Source organism: Choloepus didactylus, chromosome 8 (genome assembly GCF_015220235.1).
Source record: "Choloepus didactylus isolate mChoDid1 chromosome 8, mChoDid1.pri, whole genome shotgun sequence".
In the NCBI taxonomy this organism is placed as follows: Eukaryota; Metazoa; Chordata; class Mammalia; order Pilosa; family Megalonychidae; genus Choloepus; species Choloepus didactylus.
Genome location: NC_051314.1, coordinates 117,332,723 through 117,359,803, shown reverse-complemented (window position 1 = coordinate 117,359,803; position 27,081 = coordinate 117,332,723). Strand labels below are relative to the sequence as shown.

The window sequence follows — 27,081 nt, the reverse complement described above, 5'->3', positions numbered from 1 at the left end:
CAAAATGAACAAGGAAATCACAAATTTCCAACCCAACATTTCAAGCAGTCACTGAAATTGAGAGCTGTAAGGGATCTTATAGACTATCCCAATTCCAACCCCTGCCATTTGTAAGATAATGTCTCTCAGGCCCATGGGTCTGCCAAATGCTAAAAATGTTGCTATTTGGAAATAAGCCTATTTCTTCTTCTAAAATAATCACTGTCCTAATAATAAGTCAGTGGGTACACTGAACATCCTGCTGTCAAAGTAAAAGAATTCAGATATACCTTTTGGTTCAAAATCACTGGTAAAGATGTTAATGTCCATTAAATGAAAAGCTAATCTGGTACAGGCTGTTATATGATTTAATATTGTCCAGAATTCTAATAAAAAGCTGCATGGACTAAAACCATCTATAGCCATTCATATGCACACTTAGGACACCAAAGACATAAGGCAAATCTAAGCAAGTTTGCCAGAAGTGGCCACATGAAATGCATATTTGAAATGTGATAAGATTTGGTCCTGCACATTTTTCCGTGGCTATAGAAGGAAGTTCTAAATTGCACACATACACACTTCTCCATTTGTAACCTTGGTCTACCTCCCCACTTTGTAACCACAAATACAGAGATAGGCTGCAGCATAACCTGTCAACTAAGATCACCAGATTTGACATACATGAGGTCATTTACATAAACTGTTAGGACAGCCAGGCAGAATGAGTAAACAATGTTAAAATCCATGCATTTAGAAGTATAAGGAGAGCTTCCCTCTCAGTTCCTGTCGAGTGCAATTCTACTTCCTCGTTTGTCTTTCATTCCTTCCTCTCCTAAGATTCACTACTGGCTTTATCTTCTCTAAACCAACCCTGCTTCTCTTTCCGACTTGAAAATCTTTTTTAACAGGAATAGGAAACTAATGTGCTATGAGAGTATTCAAAAGAGGTTTCTAGGAGAAACTCTAAACTGTATATGGTCAAATCTCAATTACATACAAGCTCAGCTAGCTAAATTCATATGAGTAAAATGACTAACCAAATGCTTCAGCATTTTATCATGTCTAAATACTAATATATTACATGTATGTGAAAGGGCAAATATGCATGGCATGTGAGTGAGAGGAAGAATCAATTTGTTCATGTTAATAAAGGATTAAATGAGTCACTATGGTTTTGGAGCAAACTGGGAACAGAACCTAACTAGAATAAAGGGAAAAAATAAAAATAAATAAATAAATGGGCACTTCTTGAGGTGAACAGATAAAACAATGGGATCAATATTGTTCATTCTTCCCATAAATTATTTAGAAGAATGAAAGTATAACTAAATCTGCAAGTCTACAGATAGCGTGAGACTTATATAATAAGTTTAGAAATACACTAAGGGAAACATCAGGCAAACTTACATGCTAATTGATTTTACGTGTGATTTTCAACCCAGGAATAACTGTTCAGTTCCAATAAGATGCCACCTTGTTTGGCAATTTCAATCAAAAGTCAACAAAAATTTGAAACAATATTGAAAACAAAAGAAAAGTTATTTTTCACTTTCATTCACATCCTATAAAGCTGTAAAGTATAAAGACCTCAGCACTAGGAAACCCAAGGCTTGTGTTTATGCACCAAGTCTGCCACTTAATAGCACAGTAAACTTGGGCAAGTAATTTAACCTCTCTCAGCCTCCATTTCCTCACCTGTAAAATGAGACCAAAGAGAACAATTTGTAAGGTGTCTTTCAGATCTAATGTTCTAGAACTCTCTTCTATTTCCAATTTTAAAAGAGAAAACCCAATTAATTATTCAAAAGATTTGCTAAAAAGACAGTAATTAGCAGTTTTACTCATTTCAATATAAAATGGTAAATTTTTGAAAAAAAAACGAAATCTCTAAAATAGTTGGTAAACCCAATGCTGATTAATAATAGGGCACTTTATGGGAACTCCATATTTTATGCATGATTATTCTGTAAACCTACAACTTCTCTAATGAGGAAAAAAAAGGAACAAAACAAAACAAACTCTAATGAAGAATGTGGAAAAAGTATCAGTTGCCATGAGGACACCTGTAATGTCATCCCATAAATTATCAAACACTTTTTATAGAACTTCCCATTTCTGCTGAAAAACTCCTATTTAAATGCAGACTCTGCTGAAAACAACAGGTACCAAGAATTTCTCAGAAGCAGGAAAAATGAAAGCTTTTGGAATGCAATACCAATATTTCCCATCATTAAGACTTCACTTAACAGTGCCTCATTTCACCTGACTCAAGTGGTGATAGCAACGCATGTAGTCGGCTCAGTGAATGCAAATCAAATGAGCTGACAGGATCTCCTTGTAAAACAGTATTTTTAAATGTATAAATCCCCAAAACCCTATCCTTTCCACAAAAAGCTAAACTCAGACAACAAATGACAGGAATACTTTAGTTGATTAAAAGCATGAGTGCTTCTGGGTTCTCACAGGCCATCCAGAAAGAAAAAGACATGCCATATAAAAGTATCAATTCCTGCAAGAGTATTTTTACCTTAATGATGTAATATAGTCAAGAAATTATCGATAATGAGACTTAACCTCTCCTATCTATAATCATCTGCTATACCACTGGGAAGGAAGGGAGGGAGTGAAGAAGGAAGGGAGAGCAAATCAGCAAAGACAGAAAATGTACTGTGAATACTTATAAGGTATCATCTAATTAAAAAATCAAGAGAAATGCTCAAATTTAATTCCCAAGCATGTACCTGTTACAATACTGCAATGATTGTATACATACTTTAACAAACTAATACTGCACAAGCAGCCTTGAAAATTAAGTCAGGAAGCATTACAATAAAGAGACTAAAATGTCTGCTTTTACCATAGCAGTTTAGAAAAAGCTGTGTAAGTAGCTATTAGAATGATATAATTTATGTCATCCTTTAAAAATAAAACCTAACATTAAATTTGCAGATCAAATGATCCCTGAAGCTTGTATGTTGACAACTAATAGGGCTGGCAGATATTGCTTAATTAAATCAGTCAAGACAAGACAGTGGCATATAGAAGAACTGCAATCATATAAAGAGAAGACATTACAGTAACACTTCAACATGATCTGAAGCCGACTGCCACAGTGATACACTGATATCAAATTGCCAGAGGATATATCAGTTTTAAATGTGGTTTAACTTCTTTGAATATCATTGCACTGGAGTTTGCCCAGGCACCAAAATTAAGTTATGACCTTTGGCTGAAATTGTTAACAATTTCATGAAATTGTGTGTACCCTGATCTGGCAAAATATTAAGAGTCACTTTCAAGTTTATTTTCAGTGGATAAAGTGTTGATTCTCCAAACCAGAGCTTAATCTTTGTTTAGTTTGCGGAGTTTCAAGTCCTTTTAATTACAGTTCTAACATTAATATAGAATTCCATTGTATTCTTGACATGTGGCAATGGAAAACAGATTAAATAAACCTATGTCAAAAGGTAGCATGTTATGGTCAAGAGTCCTGGATGTGAGATCAGGACCTGAATTCCCGCCCCCCAGCCCCACTCTACAACTTAGTATCACATGACCTTAAACAAAATATTAATACTGGCAATAGAATGTAGTTGGAAGAGCTAGGTTCATATGCAAAACATGATCACATCCCAGCTCCATTACTTACAGCTGTATGACATTGGCCAAGATATTTCATGAAGTCTATTTGATTGTCTATGAAATGAAAGTAATAGTATCTTCCACAGAAACTGAATGAAATAATGCACATAAACAGCAGAGCATAGTGCCTAACAGTAAGTAATGATAGCTTAAAAACATCACAACATCTCTAATCCCGCGTTTTCTCCTCTGAATAATTCAAATAATATTTTTTTCCTTACCGGACGGCTGTATGGATCAAAGGAGGTAACATAAGAAATGGTAACTCTTCTTTACACCAGGGTGATGGAGAACATATTGGTTATACTACTGATATGACCAGATCATACTGTACAATGATGTTCACTGGCAGCCACACTCTGGAAATTGTTACAAATAATCAAAACCTCTCACCACCGCTTACAAGGCCCTTCAGGATCCGGCCCCTGCCTCACTATCTGACTTTTTTTGCTCTTTTCACTTCCCCCTTGCTACTCTGCTCCAGTGTCTTTCTGATAGCTCCGAAAACAAGGCAAGCTCCCCTCCACCTCTGGGTCTGCATACATATTTTTCCCTGTGCCTGGAACTCAATTTCTCCATTCCTTGGCACTGCTCATCCTTTAACCCTTATCTTAAATGTTACTTGCTCAGAGAAGCACATCCAGATAACCCCATTTAAAGTATATGTTTACCCAAACCCCCAGGCTAACCCCATGTCTTTCATTATTGTCTATCTGAAGACATTTCTTATGTTCTTCCTAGCACTTATTACAATTTGTGATTTTGTATGTTACTCATGTTTGGCCTGTCTTCCCCATTAGAACATACGTTTTTGAGGGAACGGGGCTATGGCTTTCCTGTTTACTGCTGCATCCCAACACTTGGCACAATAGTTTATGCATAATAGGCAATCAAATATTCATCAGTATATACTCAGAGTAGATACAAATGTAAGAAAATGCTACAAATCAAACACCACAACAGAGAAATGCAAACTTCTCCCATTCACATACCATAGAAAATCCACCGAACCATCGACCTGCCATACACAACCATATGCCATTCCCCACTCCCCAAAATAAACTCAACACACACTGAATAGATTTTTATTTTAATTCTTCAGTATTTTGTCTCAAAATTGCTTTCCTTGATGGACTGAAAGAAAGCAATACTGGACAAACAAGATAATAGAGACAAAGAACAAGGTTTGTGGACTCAACAAAAGAGAAATTCCCTGGAAGCAGCCAGTTCCTGGAAGCAGCCAGTTCCATGAACCAGGATACTTAAAAATCCGTCTTCAAATCCCAGGCTGCTCCCCAGTTTGAAGATATACTGCTCTACACCTTAGCCCATCACTTTTCCTCCTTGGGAAAAGTAAATTTTATTTTCCATTTCTTACACATAGCAATAATCTTTTTTTTGCCTTTGTCTGTGCATCAGGTTAAAAGGATTTTCTTGAAAATGTAAAAAAAATAATAAAAGCACACTTTACTTTTCCAGCAAATTCAAAGGCATGAGAAGCACCTGCATGATTTCTAGTGTTTCATTCAGCACCCGACATGAGACATTTGCGTTTTTTTTAATTTTTACTATATTTTATAATTTTTTTTTATAAAAATAAATCTTTGATGTAAAGTGGTGCAACTCTATGGAAGACAATTTGGCAGTTCTACAGGAAGCTAAATATAGAATTACCATACCATATGACCCAGCAATCCCATTGCTAGGTATATACTCAGAAGAACTGAAAGCAGGAACACAGATATTTATACACCGATGTCCATAGTGGCATTATTCACAATTGTCAAAAGATGGAAGCAACCCAAGTGTCCACCAACCAGTGAATGGATAAACAAAATGTGGTATATATATATATATGCATGGAATACTATTCAGCTGTAAAAAGGAATGAAGTCCTGAGGCACCCAACAGCATGGATAAACCTTGAGGACATTAATTACACTGAGTGAAATAAGCCAGACACAAAAGGACAAATATTGTATGATCTCACTGATATGAACTAATTATAATAAGCAGACTCATAGAGTTGGAACCTAGACCTTATCCCTAAATTTTAAAAAAACATATTTATCCTTTTCTTAAGTCTCATGAAAATAATAGTCCTTTCTATACACCTCCCTAGGTCACTCAAACTATATTTAAACCAAAACCAAAAGTGCCTTTTTTGACCAACTCCCAAGTAAGATCATTTTATACTTCAGAAAATAAAACTTGCCACACTAATCTAATGCAACCCCTGTAATCCCAGAGATGGTAAACTTAATTTTTACTGCAAACACAGAATTAAGTTTTAAACCAACTGATATGATATCTTTACCAGTACTAAAGCATTGCTTCATTTTAATTAACGATACCTGTTGTTCTTCTCTCTTTATTTCATATAGAATTTGAGTATTGTAGTATTCATTGATTTAACATAAAAATCTATGGCTTCTTAACATGAAACCAAAACATCACCCATGAGTCAATCAGTCAATTCCTTATGACTTCTAAACTTTCAGAATTTGACATTAAAATTTGATCCTTATCTCAGATTGCCAAGATAAATTGCACACTTTACACATGGTATGTTTCAAATACCATCAAAAAGTCTCCTTTTAGTGATTTTAACATGAGGGAAAACATAAGGCTTAGATTTAGAAAGGACAAAATAGCTTTTCTAAATATGAATAAATTTTTATCAAAAGATTTCTATATCTTTAAAGAATATAGAAATTAATCCAAATCAGCTATTATTCTATTTTAAAATTCGGCTGCTATGGTAAAAAGTACATATTAAATAGCTGCTTTAAATGGATTTTAAGTAGACTTTTATATGAAAGACACATATATGCATGCATAACTCCCATACAAATTCTTTTAGCATCACTCCATTTTATAAGGGGAACTGTTTATATAGTCATCTCAGTACAAAAGTGTGAATATTGCTTTAATTTTGAAATCTAATGACCTCAAGATTCTTTTCCAAAAAAGTTAAAATTGCATGCAATGCATGAAAATAATGAGTCTTTGATTCAGTTTCTGTAATTTTGATTCATTTGACAATGAAATGAAATTCAACATCCATAGAAGATGGCTCATTGCTTGGTATCCTGTTAAAGAACATTAAAAAATCTACTTGGTTTACTTCAAGGCAAACACTATTCTGTATTCCATTTGGATAATACTATCCTATGGGTCCACACCAATCAATCAGGAAAGCCAACAGATCTAATATTTACCTGATTGATCTCTTAATTAATTTCTACTCAATTATGGGCTATATCAGGAATGTCAGCAGCAACTTACTTTAACTCATGCCACTAACCCATGCATCCCTGAAATCAATCTCAGAGATCTCAAGAAAAACTACATGTGTGTATACGTACATGCACACATTCATTCTGCAGTTTACAAAGCATTTTCACTTGCTTTATTCTTTTTAATTCTCATTTTTTGTTATCTTGTCAAAAATTACAAATCAGGTGACACCAATGACTCTTAAGTCATATGGTGGCACACCCACTGCTCCGCATCAACCATGGACGTTGGAACTTAAAGATCATTACAACATCCTTGACATAATATACAAAATCAAAATATCAATAATAAAAAATTTCTTGACTCATCACCATCAAAGAAGAGAGATAAGGGAAAAAATATGTATTTTTAAAATCCATGAGGCCTATCAATAAATAATTATGTAGTATTTTATATTTTAAAGATATGTGTCTTAAGCATTTTGCTGAAATTTGTTTCACATGGGTATTCTAATTGATTCATAAATAAGACGCAGAATGTGCCCTTTAGATTAATATGTATTACAAATACAGATATTGACACATACAAGTAGCAAAGGTATATTGAAAAGAGCATAAAGCAAATTAAAACCATATTTGAATACAAGGAAAAGGTCAGAAGACTTGAATGTGATGGCCAGTGAGGAGGAGTCAGTCGTTAAGTACTGAATAAACAGAAAAGTTTCAGGAAGGAAATTGCTACCTCTTTTCCAGTAACCTTATAATGGGTTGGTGGGGAGTTGATCTCTGAGCATAATTTCACAATAAAGAATAAAGAGCTTGATATAGCAAGAAGGATTGGGTGTTTCTTCTTGTGAAGGACATGTTGAGGAACAAAGAACACAAGCAGCAAAACAGAAAGAAATGAGGTATAATTACATTGTCAAGGATGATTGCGTGATGGGATTTGGAAGGGGGCTGAGAATTTTCACTCTCATCTGTGGTGCGAAATTCAGTCCCTATGGTCAGCAGGGAAGAAAATCTTAAAAGCAAATCACCTGCAGAAAGTAGCAATGGCTCATTTGAGTTCACATTTGTGCCCAAGTCCAAGTAAAAGAACTAGAACAAAAGTTCTGTAGTACAAACCACATGGATTTACAGAAAATGTTCAAGAGGGAAATGCCAGGTTTTCTCAAAAGCCTGGATGTCTATGAGGTGACAGTAAAGAGTGAAAATATGTACATACATACATGCAGAATGGTTTCTTGTTGGACACAATACAGGTACAGTTGGTATTCCACAAAATGGTGAGAGATATGTGTGGAGTTACAATCAATAGCTTTATCTCTCTTTTTTTTTTTCTTTACTTAAAGTGAGTTGGTGATTATTTATCCTGGCCCCTGACCCTCCTGAAAGAATGAATAAATATTTAATGATTGACTACCATGTGGTATATACTATATTAGATATAAATTAAACCATACAATCACTCCCCCAATCCAGAGAAGCTGAAATGATTATTCCAGTTTCAATAATGATGACGTAAAGGACATAGAGAAAAATTTCCTCAATTCCTATTAATTACATGGGAAGCAAATTTGATTATTTAAAGTTATTACAGAAGATGCATGAAAACCAGAATTGGATTAAACATTTTTGCACATGACTTCTTACATATTAACTGTTAAATAGATAAGAATGACTGCAATTTGGTAAGTGGTGTTTATTCATAGTTTGAGATTTCCTAGCACTCTTAAATTATCATTCTACTCAGGAAGTCTTATTATTTTGTTTAAATATGAATTATGCAAAAGTTACTACAGTCTTACTGTTTAAATTTCTCATGAAGCATATGGTACCTGGGGTTTCTGATTTTTCGCTGGCTGATTTAATGTCTATGAAACACCTAGGACTACACGTAGCTGGGTTTGCTTTGGGAGTACTGACACCAAGCAGGAACCTCTCACTATATACAGTTTGACTACAGAGTATATAGTATATATCTCCAAATCAACAATTCATTTACTATCCCAAATTTGTTGTTTTTTGAATTTTTCACCCCTCCTTATTCTTGTGTTGTTATATTTTAAACCCAATGAAACACCTTAACACTTATTTTAATGTTTATAAATATCTACAGGTTTACCTTTTTTTTTTTATTTATTTTATTTGAAGTTCAGTGCTTCTTCCACTACCCTAATACAGGAGTGTGATGTGATAAAATTGTGGTTTTTGAAAGATAAGTTAGACAGGCATTCGTAAGATGGATGAGAACTAGAAGGGGAAGAAGATCATTTATGAAGGCTGAGGAAGGCAATGTCAAGTACAGGAACCAGGTCTTGGTGATAAAGTCACTATAAAGGATGATAGAAAAATCATATTGATTCCATTGATATTTACTGAGCACTTACTATATTTCAAATTATACACTGGGGTGCTGCTATATTTCTACTTTATTTGATCTTCACAACCACTTGGCAGAGACAAGTTTCATGGAGAGATGTTGAGAGATTGGCTGTGGCCCATGGTTAGTAAGTGGTGGACCAAAACTTGACTCCAGGCATCCTGACTCCAAGTCTATGTTCTCTTCATGCCATTATGGATTTATGTCTACAACTTGCCAGCACTCCAGCATTCCAATCCTCTTACTCCTATTATAAATGCCTTTGACTTTTTGAAAGCTTCTGGCCCCTTGATCTTTTAATTTTCCCCCAATCTTTTATTACTCCCTCCAAACTTCTCCATCTCCCCAAACTATCCTAATATTAGTTGATCCAAATCCCCAAATCCTTCCCTTACCAACACTTGTGAATTCCTTTGTACCCCTATCTGTCTTCAGTAGCATCTCTCAAACAACATCCAAAGCCTGGGTCAACATTACAATCTGCCCTTACACTTAACCTTAATTGCTAGAGAAAAATTTCTCAGTCTTAAAGAGAGAACTTACAAATCCATGATCTCCAACCTCGGCTGGGCCCTCAGCAACCCCCTTATTCCTTTCCCTGCCTGGGGTCTCTCTCTCCTTGCCTCCTATTTCATGGAGAAAACCTTAAGGTCATCACAAATGCTTTCCCCGGCTCCGTCCTATCTGTAAATGTATTGACAGCCACACTCCCTCACTGCCTCTCCTCCCACAATGGAGAACCAGCTGTCCCCTCTGGATCTCCTCTGCCCCCACAGGACCCTGCATGACACTCTGTGGTGCTCCCATGCCATCATCTTTTCCTCCGCTGGCTCCATTCTTTCAGCTCTAAAGTGTTCCAACCTCCCCTCCTGTGAAGTGTGGGGTCAAGGGAGGTACAGATTTACCTTTAAGATAACTAACCAATTACCACAAACTTATACAAATACAATAAAGCAGAATATTTGAAATGTTCACTCACTAAAATAAACAATGAATAGGTCCAGTTTCCTTTATCAAGATACTTTTGTCAGTTTTCTTTTCCCTCCTCCATAATGATTCAACAACGATGACAAATTTACAACTGCAGTATGGATAACAATTCCCCTACCAGTTCTGATTGCAATGGAAAGGCTTAAAGCTCTGTGGAATGAGTAACCTCCTGCTAGTTAGTACTGAAAGGAAATCATCAACAGATTAAAAGCACTGATGAAACTAATTCAACTAAATCACTGGTTTTGCATCCTAACTATGTGCTTTTTATTGATGGGCATTTAACTGTTGCCCAAAGTGTGAGCAACTGGTAGTAAGAAAGCACAGATGAACTAACCCGGAAGAATTCTGCCAACCATAAACTAAGAAGACTATTCATCACCATAGTAATAACTCCCAAAAGAAAAACAGAAGCTAATTCATAGATTTCATTTTTCAAATTAGGGAGTGATTTGGAGGTGTATGCATGTATATAAATTACAGTGTCCTGTGCCCAACTAACAACAGTCCAAGAGAATGACATTTAAAGAAAGAAACTATAGCAGGGTGCTTTTAATAATACTGGTCCTGGATGCATGCAAAGATAATCTGTTCCTCACCATGAAGATCCTTAGAGAATGTTACATAAACACAGCAACAATAATCAGGAACATTCTCCCGGGTGCAGAGTCATTAATGGAAATTGAATGGTCAAACACTTCTCCTAAAACCACCATATCTACTTAAGGAGAGCACATATCTTTTTCATTGCCTAAGAACACAGATTTTACTATTTACATTTCAGCCCAGTGTTAATCCTTTTTTACTGATTTTAAATACAAAAGAACATTATATATCTGAGCTTTTTAATAAGCTTACACTCAAAATGGTCAGTTCAGAGATGCTATTACCTGAGATATTTAAAGCACAACACATATTGACATCAAACTTTGGTAGCAAAATATTCAAGCCAATAAAAGTGTGCTAAAAGACTCAACTAAGAAAATAAAAAGTCAAGCCAGAGGCTTGGAGAAAATATTTTCAAATCACATTTCTTTTAACATTTCTTACAAGGCATGTCTACTGGTAACAAATTCTCTTAATTTTTGTTTGTCTGAGAAAACATCTACATCTCTTTCATTTCACTTTTGAAGGATAATTTCACTGGATGCAGAATTCTAAGTTGTTTGTGTTTTTTTTTCTTTAAATATTTCACTACACTCTCTTTTGCTTGCATGGTTTCTGAAGAGAAGTTCAGTGTAATTTTTATCCTTGTTCCTCTATAAAGTGGTAAGTTGTTGTTTTGTTATTTTAAACTCTGGCTTCTTTCACCATTTGATCTCATCTTCAGTTTTCTGAAGTAATTATTTTGGTATTTAGTTCCCTTCATGTTCTCTGCACTCCCTGGATCTGTGACTTTGGTTCTGTCCTTAATTTTGGAAAGTTCTAGGCCACTATTACTTCAAATATTTCTTCCTCTCCTTTCTCTCTTTCTTTTCCTTCTGGTATTCCCATTATGCACATGTTATACCCTCTGTATTTATCCACAGTCCTAGGATATTCTGCTCCAGTTCCTTCATTCTAGTTTTCTCTCTGCTTTTCATTTTGGGGAGTTTCAACTGACATATCTTTAAGCACCCTAATTTTTAACTCAGGACATGTCCAGTCTACTAATGAACTCATCAAAGGCATTTTTCTTTTCTGTTACTGTGTTTTTTATTCCTAGCTACACCTTTGATTCTTTCTTAGTGTTTCCGTCTCATTGCTTATATTACCAATCTGTTCTTGCATCTTGTCCACTTTCTCCACTAGAATTCTTAGCATATTAATCAGTTATTTTTAATTCCTGATCTGATGATCCAAAAATCTCCACCATATCTGAGTCAAGTTCTAAAGGTGTATCTCTTCATACTGTGTTTTTTTATTGCCTTTTAGGACAACTTCTATTTTGTTGTTGTTGTTGTTGAAAGCCAGACATGATGTATTTGGTAATAGGAATGGAGGGAAATAAGCCTTTGGTGTGAGGTTTTATGGTTTTCTGTCAAGGCTCTGTTTAATGTTTGCTGTAGGTGCCAGAGACAACTTCTTCCTCTCATGTCCTTGGTTTTCTCTTCCCTGTTGTCTCTGGGTTTCCCTAGAAACTCTTTCTTAAATATTCTGTGTCTTGCAGCTCTCTCAGGTATAAGCCACTGTTTTATCCTGGAGTTCTGTTGATGTGGTGTTGATGTTCTAGGTAGAGGAAGCCATCTACAATCCTATGATTAAATCTCAGTTTTTTTAGTGGATCTGAGTCCCTGGGCTGTGACCTTCGGAAGTTTCTTAGCACACACATCACCACCACCCCCACCACCCCATCCCTGATGTGAGACAGGAGAGCTAGAGGGGGCTGAGTTATCTTCAGCCCTTCCCCTTAGTAAGGTAAAATACCTTTCTTTGTTACAGAGAAAAGAAAGCTCTGGACGTATTTCAAAATTGTTACTTTCTTCCTCCCCTTGCCAGAATAATACAGGAACTTTTCTCCAATCTTCACCAAGAATCTGGTACAGTTCCTGGAGGTAAAACTCATGATGTGGGTTCCTCTAAGACTGGACCCTCAGGAATTTTTTCATTCTCAAGCCAGTCCATGCTCAGCCTCCAGCAACTAGTCAATCACTATTTAAGTGCTCCTACCAGTTCCTGGTTCCAGTATCTTCTACTCCCTGCAATTCTTTGTATTTACCAGTCTCCTTAGTTTTTGGTTTTTTTTTTTTTTTTGGGGGGGGGGTTGGGGATGTGTGGGTGGGTGGTTTGTCCTGTGACCTCAATGCTCTAATAGCATTTTTGGAGTTTTTGATCTTCACTTTTCTTAACTTTTTTCGTGTTGTGAGGATGGGAGTGATGACTTCCGAGCTCTTCACATGTTGGAGCAGAAACATGAAATCCCACAACTCATGCTTCTGATAAAGGATTTGCAACTAGAATATATAAAGGAGTCTTAAGATTCAATTATAAGACGACAACTCAATTTAAAATGCATGACAAAAGCTTTACATAAACATTTTACCCAAGAAGATATATAAAAGACTAATAATAAGCACATGAAAAGATTCTAAACAGCATTAGCCATCAGGGAAATGCAAATCAAAACTGCAATGAGATACTACTTCATACTCATTAGAATGGCTATAATCAAAAAGACAGACAATGCCAAGTGTTGGCTAGAATGCAGAGAAACAGGAACTCTCATATATGGCCAGTGGGAATGTGAAATGGTTCAATTCCTCTAGACAACAGTTTAATAGTATCTTAAAAAGTTAAACATAAGCTTACCAGTAATTCTACTCCTAGTTATTTACTTAAGAGAAATAAAAACATATGTCCACACAAGCACTTGAAGATGAATGTTCATAGCAGCATTATTCATGACAGCCAAAAAGTGGAAAAAAAAACTCAAATGACCATAAACCAATGAAATGGTTAAACAAAACATGGTATACCCATGCAATGGAATCTAGTATTGATACATGCAACAACATGGATAAACCTTTAAAACATTATGCATAAGAAAAAGAAGATGGTGACATAGAGAGGAGTGGAAGTTAGTTAGTCCCCCTGGAACAACTAATAAACAGCCAGAAACAACTAGAAAATAATCTGGAATAACTGCAGGGGGACAAATGTGACCATCCATTCATCATACACCAAACTGAATTGGGAGAAATGCCCGAGATCAAAGAATAAAATCTGTAAGTAAAAACTGCAGACCCGAGCTGGGAGTCCTCTCCCCCACGGCCTGAACTGCAAAGCCTTGTGGTGCCAGAGAGCGGCACTCTCCCAAACTGCAAAACCTTGCTGTGCTGCAAAGCAGCACTCTCTGAGCAATCAAATATAGCTCAGCTGAGCTCCAACTAGGGTGCTAATTAGCACATGCTCAATACAAGCTATGAATCCCCAACAAGCAGACAGAGGCTTCTGATGACTGACCTTGGAGAGCTGGAGGACCTCTCTGGGAGGGAGGGGGAGCCCAGAGGAATGGGTGCTGTCTCTGGCCAATGGGTGAAACTGAGGGGGGCCATAGATTGACCCTAAAGGGGGGCTTTCTGTCCCTTTTTCAGCTCAGTGGAGAAAGCCTCAGCCATTTTCAATTCCCAGCTCTCTGACCCAGACAAGGGTGGAGATAGCAGAGTCAGAGTCTATTCAAATGCTAATCACCTCTCCCCATGGGGTACATCTTCCCTAAGAGGAAAGAGGTGGTGCCAAGCTCTACTTCCTGTCATCCATTCAGAACCAGACCCCAGAGACTGAGGGAAAACAGCCATGGGCCACACTTCCTTACACCAGTCTGGAGCTATGGGCTGACAGGTGCAACCTCCTAGACAGAAAAGCACAGTGACTCGAGGCCTTACAGGGTGCATCAGTCTTCTAACACACCCTCAGGGAGACCTGAAACTCTTACCTCCTTCCAAGACCTGAGCCTGTTCTGGTCTGAGAAAACCTGATTGGGGTAACCAAGGAGGCCAGATGCCTAGACAACAGAAAACTACAACCTACATTAGGAGGGGCAAAGTTATAGTCCAGCCAAAGGAACAAACTTACACTTCAACTGAGATACAGGAATTTAAGCAAATAGTGCTGGATCAATTCAGAAAGTTTAGGGAAGATATGGCAAAAGAGATGAACCATATAATGAAAACACTGGGCATACATGAGGTAGAAATCGAAAGTTAAAAAAAACAGCTGACAAAATCTATGGAAGTGAAAGGCACAACACATAAGATGAAGGACACAATGGAGACATACAACAGCAGATATCAAAAGGCAGAGGAAAACACTCAGGAACTGGAGGAAAGGCACCTGAAAGCCTACACACAAAAGAACAGATAGAGAAAAGAATGGAAAAATATAAGCAACATCGCCAGGAATTTAAGGACAAAATGAAATGCAGGAATGTAAGTATCATTGGTGTCTCAGAAGGAGAAGAGAAGGGAAAAGGGGCAGAAGCAATAATAGAGGAAATGATCAATGAAAATTTCCCATCTCTTATGAAAGACATAAAATTACAGATCCAAGAAGCACAGTGTGCCCCAAACAGAACAGATCTGAATAGGCCTACGTCAAGACACTTAATAATCAGATTATCAAACATCAAAGATAAAAAGAGAATCCTGAAAGCAGCAAAAGAAAAGCAATCATCACATACAAAGGAAGTTTGATAAGACTATGTGTGGATTTCTCAATAGAAACCATGGAGGCAAGAAGGAAGTGGGGTGATATATTTAAGATACTGAAAGGGAAAAACCACCAACCAAGAATCCTATATCCAGCAAAACTGTCCTTCAAATATGAGGGAGAGCTTAAAATATTCTCTAACAAACAGACAATGACAGAGTTTGTGAACAAGATACCTGCTCTACAGGAAACACTAAAGGGAGCACTACAGACAGATAGGAAAAGACAGGAGTAAGAGGTTTGGAACACAATTTTGGGAGATAGTAGCACAGCAATGTAAATACACTGAACAAAGATGACTGTGAGTAGGGTTGAAAGAGGAAGGTTAGGAGCATGTGGGACACCAGAAGGAAAGAGGAAAGATAAAGACTGGGACTGTATAACTCAGTGAAATGCTGAGTACCTATAACACATGAATCCCAATTGTGACAAAAGGTACAAATATGTTTTTACATGAGGTAGAACAAATGAATGTCAACATTGCAAGGTGTTAAAAATGGGGTGGGATTGGGGGGAAAATACAATCAGTGCAAACTAGAGACTACAGTTAACAGTAACACTGTATTATGCTTCCTTTAATATAACATAGGCAATATACCAAAGCTAAATGCAGATGGTGGGGGGGGGACATAGGGGAAGGGTATGGGACTCTTGGCATTGGTGACGTCTGACTATTTATTCTACTTTAGTTTAATGCTATCTTTCCTTTTGTTGCTTCCTAGCTGCCATGTTTTGTTTTGTTTTTCTTTTTTTCCTCTCTTTCTTCTTTTCTTTTTTCCTGTCTTTCTACTTCTTTGACTCTTCCTCCTCCTTTGTGGAAGAAATGGAGATGTCCTTATACAGATAGTGGTGATGGTGGTGAATACATCAATACATGACTATACAGGGAACCATCAATTGTTTACTTAGGACGGAATGTATGGTGAGTGAACAAAATCGTCTTAAAAAAAATGGGTTGATGAAGAAAACTTGAGGGCACTATATTGAGTGAAATAAGACAGACACATAAGGACAAACACTGCAGGGTCTCACTGATATGAACCAATTAAAATATGTAAACTCATAGACATGAAATGTAAGTTATCAGGATATAGAACTAGGCTAAAGAATGGGGAGCAGTTGCTTATTATGAGCAAAATGTTCAATTCAGGTGAACTTAAACGTTTGGAAATGGACAGGGGTGATGGTAGCAAATTGTGAAAGTACCTATAACACATGAATCCTGGGGTTAGGATCTATGAGAAATACCACTTTGAAAAGGACCAAAAACAGAACTGACTGTGGAAAGCACCACATTTAACGGTCTAAGGAGACAGAGCACAGAGGAGCAAGCAAAGGAAAGCCAGAAGAAAGTAGAATACAGAATACAGAAACGTGTTTGAAGAAAGAAAGGTGATCAGCAGTATTAATTCCTAAAGGGCAGTAAGGAAAGGTCAGGCAGTAAGGTTCTTGCCAACCCTGAAAGAGTAACTTCTAAAGACCTGTCCAGACACTATTTAGAATGTATGCAAAAAAGTAACTTTTATTTAATCTAAATTTATTTAGCCTAAATTTAAAGGCTCCTAAGAACATTGTTCCATAAGTCATTTGCACATGACCAAAAAAAAAAAAAAGATTTTAGAGTCACCATCCATTGTAATTTTTAATTAATTTTTTTATTTTCAGATGTCAATACACATACAGTTATAAGAAATAATACAGGTAACATCTTGCAAAACTATGGTGCAATATTGATTCAGCAAACATAAAGAACAATTCCATCATGACAAGGATCCTTTCAGAGTCATACTTGCTTCCCTCCCACTCACTCCCATCCTTAACACCTGGTGACCACTAATTTGTTCTCCATTTCTTTAATTTTGCTATTTCATGAATGCTATATAGATGTAATCATACAGTATGTAACCTTTTACAATTGGCTTTTTTCACTCTGCTAAATTCAATGGCAATCCATCCAAGTTGTGCCTTTATCAACGGTTCATTCCTTTTCATTGCTGAGTAGCATTCCACTATATGGATGTACCACAGTTTTTTTAACCATTCACCAACTGGGATTACTAGGTTATTTCCAGTTTGGAGTTATTACCAATAAACGTGTCATGTATACATGCTTGTTTGTATGTAAGTTTCTATTTTTTCTGGGATAAATGTCCCAAGACTACAACTCTTAGATCACGAGGTAGCTGCAAGTTCAGATTTTTAAAGAAACTACCAAAATGTTTTCCAGAGTAGCTGTACCATTTTATATTTTTGCCAGGAATGTATGAATAACACTGTTTCTCCACATTTTCATTAGTATTTATATTGTCACTATTTTTTTTATTTTAGCCATTTATATAGATGTGTAGTAATAACTCATTGTAGTTTTAATTTGCATTTCCCTAATAGCTAATAAATTGAACACCTTTTCATGTTCTTATTTGCTATCTGCATTTCCTCTTCAGTGAAATATATGTTCATGTCCTTTGCCTATTTTCTAATTGGATTGTTTGAGTTTTTACTGTTCAGTTTTGAGAGTTCTTCATATCTTCTACATACCACTTGATATGTGGTTTGCAGATATTTTCTCCCAATCTGTAGCTGTCTTTTCTTTCTCTTAACAGAAAAAAGAGGTTTTCATTTTGATGAAGTCCAAATTATCAAGTTTTCCTCTTAGAAAATTGTGCTTTTGGTATCAAATCTAAGAACTCTTTTCCTTGCCCTGGAGCCTGAAGGTTTTCTAAGTTTTTCTGTAAAAATTTTATAGTTTTATGTTTTCCATTTAAGTCTGTAATCCTTCTTGAGTTAATTTTTGCATTAGGTGTGATGTTTTGGTCAATGTTCATTTATTTATTTATTTATTTATTTATTTTTGCCTATGGATGTCAAATTGCTCTAGCACCACCATTTATTGAAAATGCAATCCTCCACTGAACTGCTGATGCATCTTTGTCCAAAAACAGTTGTGCATATTTGGATTCTCTGTTCTCTTCCACTAATCTGTGTGTCAATCCTTCTACCAATACCACACAGCCTTGATGACTGTAGCTGCATAATAAGTCTTGAAGTGGAATAGACTGATTCCTCCCTTTTATTCTTCTTTTTCAAAATTGTTGAAGTTCACTGCCTTTCCATATAAACTTTAGGATAATCTTGTTAATGTCTACAAAATTCTTGCTAGAATATTATTAGGAAATGAGTTAAACCTGATTATCAATTTGAGGAGAATTGACATCTTTAGTAATGTTCAGTCTTTATCCATGAACACAACATGTCTCTACATTTCTTTAGATCTTCTTTGATTTATTTTATCAGCATTCTGAAGTTTTCAGCATACAGGTCTTGAACATGTTTTGCTAGATTTCACCTTAAGTATTTCATTTTTTTTAGCAATCGTAAATGGTATGATATTTTAAATGTTTGTGTCCACATGTTCATTGCTACTATACAGAAATGCAACTGATTTTTTGTATGTGATCTTGTACCCTGTGACTTTTGAATGCGCTTATTAGTTCTAGGAGTTTTTGCATATTACTTGAGATCTTTTGTGTAGACAGTCATTCCATCTACAAACAGAGACAGTTATATTCCTTTCTTTCTGACCTGAATGACTCATATTGCCTTTTCTTGTCTTATTGTGCTGGCTAGAACTTCCGTTACTATGTTAAATAAGAGTGATGAGAACATATGTCCTTACCTAACACTAGCTCTTTAAGGGACAGCATTCAGTCTTTTGCCCTCAAATAGGATGTTGCCCTTAAGTATGATGTTAACTGTAAGTATGATGTAGCTTAAGTATGATCATGCTATTTTTCTGAGAATTTTCATCACAAATGGGTATTGGATTTTCTCAAATGCTTTTACTGCATTTCTATTTCATATTGGGTGGGTTGTGTCCTCTCTCTCTTTTTCTTTGTCATTCTTGCTAGAGATTTGTCAACTTTATTGATCTTTACAAAGAACAACTTCTTTGATTCACTGATTTTCTCTATTTTTCTGTTTTCATTTCAATTAATATCTGCTCTTTATTATATCCTTCCTTCTGTTTTCTTTGAGTTTATTTCATTTTTTTTCTAGGTTCTTGACATAGGAGTTTTGATTATTGATGGACTTTTCTTCTTTTCTAATGTATGTACTATAGAACTATAAATTTTATTTTCAGTGCTGCTTTAGTTGTGCACAAATTTTGATATATTGTGTTTTCATTTATGTTCAGTTCAATGTATTTTTATTTCTCTTGAGACTTCCTCTTTAACCTACGGATTACTTAGAAGTGTGGTGCTTATTTTCTAACTTTTAAGGTTTTCCCATTATCTTTCTCATTTGATTTTTAGCTTTCTATTCTGATTTTATCTTTCTGTTATTGGTTTCTAGTTTGATTCCATGTGTTCAGAGAACATATTTTGTTTATGATTTCAATTCTTTTAAATTTGGTGAGTACTTTTTATGGCCTAGAATATGGTCTATCTTGATGTGTAAACAGTACCTTCATATAACGTTTTCCTTATCTATGATTACTTCTCAAGGATTGCCTCTCCTGACATACCCCTAATTTTTCTGTATATTCCAGATTAATCCTTTTAAAAAACATATTTCAGTTTAACTATTCACAAAACACATCCAGGAGTCAAAAATCCACAAAAACTCCCTACTGGCTATCAAAACATTGAAAGTAAGTTTACCTGCATAGTTTCCCAAGTCCTCTGGAATCCTCTTTACCATGTCAATCCCTACCTCTATATCTTATCTCATGCTGTTACCCAAACCTGAAATGATCTCTCCTTTCTCTCTCCCAAACCTTCCCCTTCCTTCCTTCTTTCCTCCTTCCCTCCCTCCAGGACCAACTTAAGATTTGTTTTTTCCATTAAAACTTAAAAGCTTCGCGTTCAGTGGAGACGGCAGCAAGAGAGCGATTCCAGGCAGGCAGTATGGGTTTATTTTGCCAAAGAAAACACAGCAGTTGCACCCTGTTTTGCAAAATCCATCAGTGTTTGGGAATGATTCTGATGATGATGACAAGACTTCTGTGAGTGAGATCTTTCAGAAGGAAGCTGCTAAGAAGCAAGCAATGAAACAGACCAAACTGGAAATCCAGAAGGCCTTTGCAGAAGATGCAACCGTGTATGAATATGATAGCATTTATGATGAAATGCAGAAAAAAAAAAGGAGGAAAGTAATCCCAAATTACTCTTGGGAAAAGACTGAAAGTCCAAATATATTCACAACTTACGAAAAGTCGTTGAGATCAGAAAAAAACGAGTAGGAAAAAAGAATGGAAAAGAAAATTCAGAGAGCGAGAAATGGAAAAGGTAGAATTTGATGACAAAAAGTCATTTGTGACATCTGTTTATAAGAAAAAACTGCAAGAAGAGCTGAAGAGGAAGAGAAAAGAGGGCTGCTGCACTTGAAGCACATTTGGATGTAACTAAGCAGAAAGATCTCAGTGGATTTTATAGGCATCTATTAAATCAAGCAGTTGGTGAAGAGGAAGTATCTAAATGCAGCTTTCTGGAATAAAGGAAAAGAAATCAAGAGGTTACCCTGATGAAGTGAGTTTAGAAAACAGAATACCACATGAGCAATGTATTCTTCAAACTGGTATGAAAGTAGAGGAAAACCCAGATGCAGACAGTGATTTGGATGCTAAGAGCAGTGAGGACAATGAAATAGAAGAAAATAATAAAGTGAACTGAAGAAGGGAAAAAAGTACAGAGACCTCCCAAAGTGACCCCAAGATAACAGGAATCAAACCCACCCACGGTCATCTAGTGAAGAAAGAGGACACAGCGCCAAACACCAAAAAAAAGTTCCAAGTCAAGAGGACATGAGAAAAGGGAAGATAAGTTCCAAGAGAGACAATCCAGAGACCAGAAGTGTTACACTGACCATGATTACCTAAAAGAAAAGAAAGATTTTCATAAGCATAGCAAGGCCAATGAGGCATGAACAAGAAGATAAACCAAGAGGAAGAGACCAAAGAGAAAGAGAAAGAAATGACAGAGAGTGGAAAAGGGAGAAAGAGAGGGAGAAATATCCCCCAAGAGAACAAGAAAGAGATAGACAATGAAATGGTCACGACCAACACAGTGAGAAAGGAGGAGAGAAGGAAGAGAAAAACAAAGAAAAGGAAGAGCATATGAAGGTTAGGAAGGAAAGATATGAGAACAATGATAAACTCAAAGATAGGGAAAAACAAGAAGTAAATATTCAATCTCCAGAAAGAAATCAAGACAGAAAGGAAAGCATCCAAAGTTCTAGAGCAAAGGATAGATTGTTTGACCATGAAAAATCCAACAAAATGAGAAACAGGGAAAAGGAGAAAGAAAGAAACCGAGAGAAACCCTCTAGCTCTGAAACATCACTGGGAGCAAAACACAGAATCACAGAGAAAAGGCTCGAGAAGGGCGAAGAACAAGAGAGTCTACCTGGGGCAGTGAACAAGCTTGCAAAGCAGAAAAATGAGGAAACTGTGATGTCTGCTAGAGACAGGTACTTGGCCAGGCAAATGGCACTGGTTCATGCAAAGACCTATACTGAGAAAGATGATTGATGACTGCGCAGAAAATTATTACTCCTGGAACATGCTGTATAAGAGAAAAAAAGTGTGTTAACAATGGTTTGGGAGGATATTTTTAAAACATTTTCAAAATTTCAAAATTTCAAAATTTTCAAAATTGATTTTTGGTTTAGGTTTAAATCAAAAGACAGTCCTTTTACCTTGAATGTTTGAATTTATATAATCTTATTTACTTAGTACACAATCTTGGTTATATTCAAGTTACCATAAGAGTATACTAAATGCCTGTAGGTACTTAATGAGGATGATTGACTCTAGTACAACCAGTAAAAAATGATTTTTATGCAGGAGCTATTTTGTTTTACAAATACTGAATTTCAGATTATAATATGTAGAGTTGAACAATACAGTGGAGAGAAGATATGGTTATACTCTATGCTTCAAATCTGTATTACAGTACAAAATGTGCATCATACATCTTGTCTGAATAACTTTTTAGCCCACAGCATAAATGGACTTAAGCGAAAATAAAAGTAGTGATATGCTTATACATTAAAAAAAAAAAAAAACTTCAAAGTTTCTTTCTACGGTCCGAGATTTCCTCCTTCTCTGCAATCTGAACCATGCCACTCACATTTTTACATATTCATTCATTCAAAATATATTGAGAATATATATTAGATATTTATATATCTCCACTCCATTCTGAAAAAATTTAAAGCAACTAGAACCTATATTGTAGGTACTATTCATTATTTCACAATAATTGTTTAAAATAACTTTCCATTTTCTTTTAGAAACTCATCTTCAACATGAAGCAAAGCATTCATATAAGTCTATGTTATTACGGTATTTATCTTGGTGAGATAATTGAATTTTTTCTGAGCATCTCTACTTTTGCTTGTTTTTGATAATCACACTGCCAGTTACAGCTATCATTTAATAAACATTTTGTAATACACTCACACATAGACATTACCATTTAATCCATTCCACAACTTCATGAGATAGGTATGCTCATCCCGATTTTACAAAACAAGGAAATAAAAGCTCAGAAAGGTTAGTACTTGCCAAAGTCATATAACTTGTCAGTGGCAGAGCCAGGTTTCAAATCCAGACCTTGAGGACTCAAGGCTTCCATTGTGAACCACTATAAGAAGCATAAAAACACAGCCTTTCTCTTTAGCAATTGATTCCATACTGCCATTTTAAGATAACTGATATTTTGGAGTCCGTATTTCAAGCACCGAACCAGGTGTTTGGAAGCAATTTGAAAAAACAAAGATTTAATAAGATACATTGAAACTAAAAAGTGTATGACTGCAGGGAGCTTAAAACTTAGGGGGCTTTAAGATAGATAACTCTAATTTCTAAATGAAACTGTGAATCCTTTGAGGGCAGGGACCTTATCTTTACTATGGCCTACTACCATTCAACTTTACCTATATTTACTTCCTATGTTACTGAAAAAAATTACAAGCTTCACAATTAGGTACACTATAGATTCATGTCAGTATCAGTTGGTCTCTTACTGCTGCTCATCCATTCCTCTATTCATCTCTTATTGGCTCAATAACATTTTCCCATAAAGATCATGTTTTCAAGTTACAATGTAGTTCATCTTTTTCTTCACTCCTCCTCATAATGTAATTTTACCTCTTATCACAAAACAGAGACCAACTACAAGAATTCCCTTATCTACATATAAATAAGAAAATCTTCAAAAGCACAAAAAATCTATTAGATGTTGAATATTGTTTTAAAGGCAGATTCACACATAAAAATTTCCCTATGGCACTTAAAATATTCCATTTACTCATTTCAGAAATATATCTCAGGCAAATTGTTCAGTAAATAATATGTATTTTATATTATCTTAAAGGTATGTCTTCATATGGCATGGAAATTAATTCTTTTTTGGATAGACTAATCATAATGCTCTGGGCAGCTGTTATCCAGGTTTTTAGTTGGTTTAGCCAAATCCCTTAAATAGAACTATGTCATCTTGACAATGTCTGTTTCAAAGTTTTCTGAAGAGATAAATTCAGACTACAAGACTTTAAAATAAGGTTTTCACTATTATAAATATTTCATTTGCTATAGGCTTTCTTATCTCATATGAACTTCATGCTAAAGATTCAAAGAGCTAGATTATTTTCTGGATGGAAAACCTTTTTTCCAGCATTATTGCATAAAAATACACATTTTTAATTTTTCATTTAAAAATCAGCAATTTCAATCATCCTCAAAGTGATAGCAAGAAGTTGTTCTATCTGCTATTATCTAACCCTTATGGCTTGTAGGCTATCACTCTGAAACGAAAGACAGAAAATAAAGAATGTGTGTATGTGTGGGTGTGTGTGTGTGTGTGTGTGTGTGTGTGTGTATGTGTGTGTAGGAAAAAGGATGCTGTTTGATTAATCACTATACATGTCTGTTCTTTAAAATCTGATTTTAGGGAGAAGTTTTTTTCATCTTACCCAAAAAAAAGAAGCACACACTAAAAAAGGAGACTTTTTTTTTTTCTTTTTAAAGTGCTTAATATTTCCCCCACCCTTACCCCCAATAATAAAATACTTTAACCGACTCCTGATAGCAGGGAATTCTGAAGATAAACTGTGTATTTCATAAAACTCTAACTAACACTATTCCTAGAAACACGGCTCATTAGTGACCAATTAACCCATTTCTATAAGTCTGTAGTAATATGTGCCAGATATATTGACCTACCTCATCTTAATAAAATGAATGGTGGTCCAAAAAACCTACAACTGCATACAAATTCTCAAGGTGCTCTACACAGACAACAAGAGATCTTTATCAACACTGCATTCTGTTCTGAGCCCACCTGAACAAAACTACCTTTAGGCTTTACCACATGGTGACAGAGAACAACAAGGGAGAGGAGGAGATATTCAACACTGACAATAATTACTTAAACACCTCTTTGTGCTCAGTACTATAGGCACATTCTATATGCCATCTCATTTAATCCTAACAATTTTGTGAAGTAGGTAACATTTTATAAATAAGAAGTTTGAGGCTCAGAGATGTACCTGCCCCAAATTATACAAGTATTAGATGGCTAAGACTATGAACCCGTTCCTTTCTGCTACATTCTACTATCTCCTATCTAAATAAAAAAAAAGCAATTGGTAAATGCTGCCAAAAATCATGTTTCTTTGGATTGGTAAACTATATTTTTGGAAGCCAAAAAATGACCTACAAGTGGAACTAAATAAACCAATAGTTTACTTGCTAAAAAAACATTTCTTAATCTGCAATTTGATGAATAGAACTCAAAGGTAGCTGCCAGATGATTCAGTCAAGCAATAAATTAGAGGTAAATGGCCACATGAGAATTAAAACTGTTCAGTTAATGCTGAAGATTAAAGGAAAGGTTGCTATTCTTTATTAAAGGCCCTGAACACAGCCCTCTCAGTTACTAAGGAAGAAACTGAATAAGTAAATTGTGTGAGGAAAGCATAACATTTTCTTCTAGTCTAAGACATAGAGGTAGTCAGCAGCTAGAACACTAGACAAAAGATGTCCAAACCATCTATCCAAAGAGTAATAATGACCACCAAACCAGAATCAGATAATATCCAAATAATAAAGTACACGAAGACGATAATTTTCTACCATCTGACAAGTGTATCCCTCTGACATAGGTAAATATGCCCAAGACATAGTTATTGGAAACAAATACAGTAATCATGCTAAATATTATCCTGGCACCTTTAGGAAGCCTAGGTACACCTGGCAATTTCACTCCTAGCTATACACCTAAAAGAATTGAAAACAAGGAGTCAAACAGATGCTTGTTCACCAGTGTTAACAGCAGCATTATTCACAATAGCCAAAAGGTGGAAATAGCCCAAGTGTCCATCAATCAATGAAAAAATCAGCAACACATAGTATATACATTCAATGAAATACCATTCAGTCATAAAAAGGAACAAAGTTCTGATGAACCTTGAAAATATTTTGCTATATGAAATAAGCCAGACACAGAGGGACAAAAATTGTATGATTCCACTTATATGAAATATTTATATAATAAGCAGATGTATAAAGACACAAAGTAGATCAGAGGTCACCAAGGGCTAAGGAGAGGGGGAAATGGGGAGTTACTGCTTAATGGATTCAGGATTTCTTTTTGGGGTGATGAAAAAGTTTTAATAATGGATGGCAGTGATAGTAGTACAGTGTCAAGGTAATTAATGTCACCGAATTGTACACTTAACAATGGTTAAAATGGTCAGTTTTATGTTATACATATATATATATATATATATATATATATATATATATATATATATGATGCTACAATTAAAAAATTGGAATTTCTAAATTAAAATTACAAAAAAAAAAAAAGAAAGGAAGCCAACACATACCTTTCAGGAGATCAAAATTTACAAGAACATATGTGGAAAGTTCAGACCAGAGATAAGAAAAAAACTTGTGCTTGGTAGACAGAAGAAGAATAACAACAATAAAAATAGAGGACGTTAAAACCAAACCAACAACAACAAAAAAGAAACCATTCAGTTTTACTAAACATCATATCACATATTCCAAGATGTCTAGATGAATGGCTAAAACTTGAGAGAAAATTAGAAACTAGGTTTTTTCCCACAGCAAGAGATGTGAAAATACTGAATATAATGTAAACAGGTTTTGAATGGAAAATACATTTTAATAATCTATAAACTAATAATTTCTTCTAATATTTCCTAGTAAGGAAAGGGATGAAATTTGAAGTTCTAAAAATTCCAATGCTTTCAAGACCATATTAATGCTTGGGTCTTGTTTTCTTTCCTCCACCTCTTCCTCTTCTTTTGTGCTTGCCATTGTAATCAGAAACAATGTATAAGAATGCCGTATCTTACTACTATTCCAATGGTATTAGGCTACAGTAACATTAGAAATTTTCATGTTTGAAAGATTGTCTGCATGTAACTATGAATTCTCATTTAATTCAATGTGACAGTTCATAATATAAACACTTCTACCTTACATTTGTATTAAAAAGAACTTTCATATCAATGATCTCAAATTATTCTCACAGCATACAACTTGGAAGGTAAGCAGGGCCAATAGCCATATCATTCCCATTTTAAAAATAAGGTAAATTAACACAAAGAAGTCAAGTAACCAGG

The 27,081-nt window shown here is 35.4% G+C and overlaps 1 protein-coding gene and 1 pseudogene across 2 annotated transcripts in view; one reads left to right on the top strand and one right to left on the bottom strand.

The window, feature by feature from the left end:
- EPS8 (epidermal growth factor receptor pathway substrate 8) overlaps nt 1-27,081 on the bottom strand; it is a 183,275-nt gene that overhangs the window by 96,575 nt on the left and 59,619 nt on the right. The window lies entirely within an intron of this gene.
- On the top strand, nt 20,300-21,952 carry LOC119541408 (annotated as a pseudogene).